The sequence below is a fragment of the Phacochoerus africanus genome, chromosome 1 (genome assembly GCF_016906955.1).
Source record: "Phacochoerus africanus isolate WHEZ1 chromosome 1, ROS_Pafr_v1, whole genome shotgun sequence".
Lineage (NCBI taxonomy): Eukaryota > Metazoa > Chordata > Mammalia > Artiodactyla > Suidae > Phacochoerus > Phacochoerus africanus.
In genome coordinates this window covers 168,535,090-168,542,841 of record NC_062544.1, presented here as the reverse complement: position 1 = coordinate 168,542,841, position 7,752 = coordinate 168,535,090, and positions in this window count along the sequence as shown.

The window sequence follows — 7,752 nt, the reverse complement described above, 5'->3', positions numbered from 1 at the left end:
GATGGACCTAGAGTGTTTTCTGTTAAATTAAATAAGTCAGAGAAAGACAATACTGTATGATTTTGCTTATATGTGGAATCTAAAAAGCAAAAGAAAGAAAGAAAGAAAAAAAAAAACAGAAACAAACTTATAGATACAGAGAATAAACTGGTAGTTGCCAGAGTGGAGAGTGGTGAAGGATTGGGTGAAATAGGTGAAGGTGAATAAGAGGTACAAACTTCCAGCTATAAAATAATGAAGTCATGGGGATGCAATATACAGCATGTTGTACACCTGAAACTAACATAATATTGTATGTCAATTATATTTAAATAAAAATAAATGAAATATACAAAACAATTAATTGGATTTTTGGATATCTTCAAAGTTGTTGACATGACACCCTTATAAGTAAGGGATAGAGATATTTTGAAAACATTCTCAATGGCTTGACTTTTTCTTCAAACTCCATTCTCATATCATATCATATGGACATTCCATATCAGTATGGATTGTCTCAATGCAAATTACTTCTAAATACAGTGTCAGCACAGATACCATCTCTGAATGATGCACTCAGATATTTACCCCCTAGCTGATATTTCAATCTAGATGGAAAAATAGCTTCTCTAAATTCAAAAGAGAACTCGTGATCTCTGCTGCATATCTTCTCTTCCTCCTCCAAAACACATTTTCTTCCTTATTCTTAGAGTCACTTATCATCCTTAATGCTGTCCACAAGCCTTTGTCTCATCCACGATGAACCGTTAAAAGAAAAAATAACACAATTTATAGTCCGGTGCCAGTTATAACGTGTACAGTTATAAATAACAGGATATCTAACCAAAGTGGCTAAGCAGCAAGGGATTATCTAATATAAGAAGTGAGAAAGTAACAGTTTTAAGGACAGTTAATTCAAAGGTCAAGGTCATCAACACACTAGTGATTTCCCTACCTTAGCATTTGACACATCTCCCCTTAAAGTTCAAAGTTGTTGGTGAAATTCCAAATATGATGTATGATCACAATGATGGTCTACCAAAATCACACAGAAAATAATGGAGAAAGATGATGTTAGGAAGATGAATAGCATGTTCATCTTCCTAACATCTCTTTATGTTACAATATTACTATCATGTATTGGCACTGATTCTTATGTTGCAATATTTTTATTTTTTTTATTTTTTTTGTCTTTTTTCTTTATAGGGCTGCACCCGCGGCATATGGAGGTTCCCAGGCTAGGAGTCTAATTGGAGCTACAGCTGCCGGCCTATGCCACAGCCACAGCAACGCAGGATCCGAGCCATGTCTGCGACCTATACCACAGCTCACGGCAACGCCAGATCCTTAAACCCACTGAGCGAGGTCAGGGGTCAAACCCACAACCTCATGGTTTCTAGTCGGGTTTGTTTCTGCTGCGCCACAATGGCAACTTCCTCATGTTGTAATTTTAATGTCAAGTATACTGGCACTGATTCTGAAACAAAAAATCTTGGGTTTGAATCACAACCCTATTAGATAGATGTTAGCTATGTTATCTTGAGTGAATTAATTTACCTCTCTGTGCTTCTATTCCAATTGATTCTCATGGGGATCCTTCATAGTACATAGCAGTATGCAGGTGACCCCGGCCTGACAATAATTGTGCCACAGCCCCTGGCCATGTTGCTTGGTCCTGGGGGAAGACATATTACCTGAGCCAGGGAAGTCAGAACCTTTACCAAAGTGAAGAGCAAGGTCACCTTTCCCTCTGGAACTGCTGAACATGCCACAACCTCACTTCCACCCTCCACCCCAATGATACAAAGGAAGTTTCTGCACTGAAGACAGAACATGAGCATAATCCAGAGAAGAGCTAAAATGAGAGATGAAGAGAAAGAGGCAGAGTCCAGATAACATTGTTAGAGCCTAGCTCTACTTTCCCCTGAGCCACACTACATGCTATTCTTGGCTTCAGTTAGATTAAAATGGGTTTCATTTGCTTACAAAGAATAGTACTACTTAACTCTACAGCTGATGACAAGCTGATTGTAAACTATTGTTTTTATTATCTAATCGACATAGTAGTTAAATCCTTCCATCAGTGTCTGAGCTTTGAACACCCGTTCTTCAAACTTGGAACAGCAGGTGGAGTGCAAGGAACATGGACTAAGCAGAAGGAAGTGGACATTTGTAATTAAACCATATAAAAATAGGTCTCTAGCATTATTCCTGGACACATGAAATCACATTAATCAACTAGTACTGTGCCTGGTACATAGTCAATGTTCAATAAAGCTTTGTTTTCCCTGAGAAAAAATTTTGAAGGTAATGTGAACAAGGACATGTATATGTACACAAATTTTATACATACAGATGTATTATTTTCAGTAGTCTCTACTTGGTTTGAAACTTCAAGGTTTGAGTTTGATCATAAGGAAAGTAGACTTCTTTTCTGGTCTTTTAAAATTGAAGACATTACTGAAATTCTTTATAATTTTGGAATGTGTTGGTGTATATATCTGGCTTGAGTACCATGTACTACTTTTGCATTAAAATTTTACTTTACCACTTTCCTAATACCTACTCTTTTAAGATTATATAGACTATACTTAATCCCTTATAATAGTACCATATCGGTATATTAAAAAATTCATGGATATAGTCAAGACAGGGTGGGGTAAACAGAGAAAGAGAGCGAAAAAGAGAGGGAGAGAGAATACTATGAAATAAAATTGAAATTGAGGACTTTGAAAATCCAGTGTTTATTTAAAAGTTCAAGGTAGAAAATTCTCACAAACTTATCACTCCATCCCCATAGCAAGCGATTTTTGACACCTCAAAGAAGATATCCCAAGATAAAAATTGGATTGAGAATCAGGAATCACATAATTTTACTCCTGAATCTGACATTGACCAATAGAATGAATGCTTTCAGAGGAATCATATTTGGACTTGGTTTCTCTGACAGCTTTGGACTATCATATTCCCTATGCGTTAACACATGAACTCTGTATAAGAATTCAGAGATTCTCATCAAGGCCCAAGCCATACTAAACAATTAGATGAATTTCCTTTGTGTCTTTCCAACTTCATTGTAAGCACTCCTCTTCTACAACATGAATTTCCCTTTTCTCCTTCCAATCGGGTGTCAAAAGGCAAAGTGAGGCATATTAAAAATTGAAAAGTTTATTGGAGCAAAATTAAATTAGAATTGGGCAGCCTCCAACGTAACAGAGAAAAAGAAGTTCTGAGGAGCTGGGGGGAAAAAAAAAAAAGACTTTTGTAGGAGGCAGAGGGGGGAGCAGAAACAAGGAAGTTATTCCAGGCAAAAACAAAAAACAAAAAACAGTTGATTATTGCAAGATTACTTTCCTTGAGGGGAGAGCAGGGGTCTATCCGGCGGATTATTTAACTAGTGCTGGTCAGGAGATTCCTGACTGGTTTAAGATTCCACTTCTGGGAGAACAAACCTATAATTAAGTCTTTATTTGGTGACGTGAAGCTTAGCATAAGTGACTCTGTTTGGGGCCTGTTGCCTTGTTGTTTAACTCAGGTTAGCCCTTAGGAGGGACCCATGTGTAGGTTTTTTCCTCACTCGCATGCTCCAGGGCATATGTGATGCACGCTATCTCTTGGTTACACTGCACTTCTCTTTGTAGGCTCCACCCAGGAATGAAGACATTTTTTCAGGCAACAGGCTAACAGTTGCCACCCTTCCAAAAAAAAATTTCTATTTTAGTAGGAGTGTTTTACCATCATTCCAAGGCCCACCACTCATACGCTTTGGGACTCTACCACAGGGAGACTTCAGGTTAGTTAGGGGAATAAATGGGGAACCTGGAATAATAATGATAATTTATGTTTATCTATAGCCTAGCCAACTGTCATTAGACATGAATTTTTAGTCAATGACAAATCATAATGAAACTTAAAATCTTGATGGAGCATTTCATGAATATCCCCAGCCTATTAACTTTTCCATCAATTTTATTGTCATTTTATAGGCTGGGAGTTGGACTTGTCTGGGACGTGTTTTCTCCCCCCTTTTTTTGTGTGTGGGGGGCACGTTTACGTGAGTAGAGGGAAGTTGTGGTTCCATTGGGCATGGCTGCATTTCAGAAATGTTTCTATAACTGGAGGGAGAATATGCCTGCAGGTATTTCAGGCCATAGCTCTCTGAAAGTTCCTCCCACATGGCTTGCTTTAGCTCTTGCTTTCATTTTGTATTAAACAAAAAGTCATTTGAGGGCTATTTAATGCTCTGGTTTGTGTGTTCCAATACCAGATAAAAGTTAAACAGATGAACCATTTGGGGGGTAAGAATTGGGAAATCCACGGCTGCTAAAATGCTTTAAAGTTTCAAAATGGTTTTGTTTTTTTAAACCCATTTTCCATGTTCCAGCAGCTGTGGGTTTTCCCAGGGCTCCCCCTGTGGCTCAAAAGGGAGCTGCTTAATGCTTAACAGATGAGCCAATTGAGTTTTTAAATGCAAAATTAAACTTAAAGTGCACAAAGAGCACAGGGGAATCCACCGCCCAGAATAGGCTGAAGGAGGAGCATGGGCTGTGAGCACTGGGTTGTGGAGAGACACAGCCTCTTTTACTTCATCCAGTGGCCAATGCAAGGAGGGTACAGACACATTTACCTTTTCATCAGCCCCTCAAACAGGCTGGAATTATATGCCATATTTCCAATTTTTTTTCATAACTACTTTCTCTAGATTTATTTATATATGTCTATTTTTCTTTAAGAACAGAAAAAAGAGGGGAAAAAAGAGATAGGTGGTTGTGTTCTCTAGACTATAAGGTCATGTCTGTTTGATCTCCATCTGGTTTGTTCTCTCAATGACGGTGAGAGAAATTTTTTTTTCCCTCAGATACCTAGGTACTTTACCTCCTGTGCCCCAGACACTTAGTGGATCATCTAGATTCTCAGAACATTCTGCTGTGGATGGGAAGAGCCAGGACAATTACAGACTTTGGAAAAAAATTTTTGCCAACTTTGATAAAATCTTTGATGCAAGACAAATCATCTTAACAAAGAAAAAAAAAAATCTCCTTTTTTTTTTTTTTTTTTTTTTTTAAAGGCTATGGAAGTTCCCAGGCTAGAGGTCAAATTGGAGCTCCACCTACCGGCCTATGCCACATCCACAGCAACTCAGGATCCGAGCTGCATCTTCAGTGTAAGCCACAACGTGCAGCAATACTGGATCTATAACACACTGAGCAAGGCCAGGGATCGAACCCACATTCTCATGGATACTGGTTGGGTTCTTAATCCACCGAGCCACAACAGGAAGTCCAATCTCCCTATTATTTGTGTAAGTGCTTTTATTTAAGAGGCTTCCAACATCATCAAGACCCAAGTCCATGGGTGTACTTTCACTGAAGGTGATAAAACCAACTGGTGAATTCCAAATTGTGGAAATCTTTTTCAGAGTCAGTCTCATGATTTCAACAAGTTTTTCATAGCAGTATGTACATTGGCATTCCAGGATAGAATATAGCCCCAGTGAGGCTCATCAGATCACATAACCTCCCAGATTTCTGGCCAATATATATGGGAAGCATGAAATCCTTAGCATCGTTGGGAGGTATGTTACCTGTTGTCTAGTGCATTTTAATTTCATTTAAGGAGTATTTAGGATAATCTTTAAAAAGTGCGAAGAAATTACAAACACATTGGAAAACTTACATTGCTCAGATCTTGTATTCATACTCAGTTTTTAAGTGGGAAAAACATTTAAAATCTGTTAGTGACTCATTTTTGAAAAAATCATTCCAGTTGATAGTAACCAAAAAAATCTGTTATGCTGGCAAAAACTTCCAAATAGGATACAAAGAAGAGGATGCTAGAAAGCTTCAGGTTCACACTTGATATATCACCAAGTCTAGCACTGACTTGTGACAGTAGACCTAAAACGACACAGGAATTTACACATGTATGTGTACACACACATACATACATACACACACACACACACACACACACATCTTTCAAACCTTCTCTATAGCTGCTATTCAATTACAAATTACATTCCTTAAGGATTTTTGCCTCCCTCCAATTCTCAAGTAAGTCTTACTATTTTAAGATTTTGAGAGCTATCATGGCCATTCCTAGTTCCTGCCAAAACAAACAAAACAAACAAAAAACAACCAACTATACAATAGGCCATGATTATTTGGTCTCAATCTTCATTCTAAAACTTGCCAACTCTTGTTTAGTGGAACAATCATTTTACCTCCATCATTTAAAAGTAAAAGGTGGATTGTGAAATGGCTACTTCTAAAAAATAGACTGAGGGTGACTATTCCTACTCTGCATTTGCGTATTCAGAGATTTGTCCCTCTTAGGTAATCAAATCTACTTGAGTCATTGACTACATCCAGCCTTGTCAGTTTGCCTGAAGGAAAGATACTGATGAGGTTGGGCTCCTGAGAAAGCAATCATATGGTTAATTGCTCTAGTGTGAACCTAGCCATTGTGATTAAAGCCTAGGACTTGTGTTTAGGTAGAGCAGAGTTTCCATGCTTCAAGGCATTCCTTGGCAGATCTCGTCTTCTCCAGGCTTTGAGAAAATGTGCATCAGCGTATTTCCCTGAGGAGTGACAGTGTTTGGGGGCTCATTCAATCATTGGACCATATTCAAAGAAACTGGGTTAATTTGAATATATAATCACTGGATCACATATTCATATATTTGTTACCTCTTTGAAAGGTGATCATCAGAATGCAGATTTAAATAAACAAGAATATGTCAAAACTTAACATATTATCACTTTGAATCTAATGTGAATTCTGCTCACCCCAAAAGAATCTTATACCTGTTATCAAATGATTGCACATGCCTAGACACTGCTACTGGTGTGCTTTTCATGGACATAAATTAAAAGACAATGTGCTTTGCTTTTTAAAATAATGCTATGGCTTATCTTTTCAGAATTCCAATTTTAATAGTTTCTTATAGAATGTGATTAGCACTATTTAGGCCACATTTTTATATATCTATACACACACCAATATATACACATTGTGTGTATATGTGAATGCATATGTAGATTAAATTTAATGCACAAAACATTTTAAAACTTTTGTTTAATCTTTTTCTCCTTTCACAAAATTATATAGAATCAAATTATTATTTTTTTTCTCTTCATAGAAATGTTAGCTTCAGAGGTCACTTTTTGTAGAGAAATTCTAAATCATTAAGCAAATAGAATGCAAACCTTTTTTTTTTTTAATTACCCAATATACTTCTGGGGCTTTTGCAAGTAGAGGTTTATGTGCATCGATGCATTAAAAACAACAACAACAAAAAACATATATCCCTGTTCTAGTAATTCAAATCCAACACCATTCTGAGTGGATTTTTAATTTACTCATGGGAGTCACATGGGGGTAATTGATGATGACTTCAAATTACTTTCATCTTATTTATCTTAAAATCTATTCCCTAATCTGTTACTACATTATGGACAATAACATCATTCTATCAATTGTAAAAACAATGGAGTTTTACTAATTTAACTGTATTTATTGCTCCACTATAACCTCATAAAAAGTGATTCCCATGTCTATAAGATATTTTAGAAACCCTCCTTTCTCAGAAAGAGAGGCGGTTATTATTAAGACTTACCATTTTAAGAAATTTAACAAAAAAGGGGACATATTATGGTATAGCTCTCAGCATTTTGCATTGTTCTCCAAACAGTTGCCTTCATTTTCAGGGTGGATCTCTGAATGTTAATAGGGGACGCATCACAGGCAGAAGCTGGGAGCATGCAAGCCATG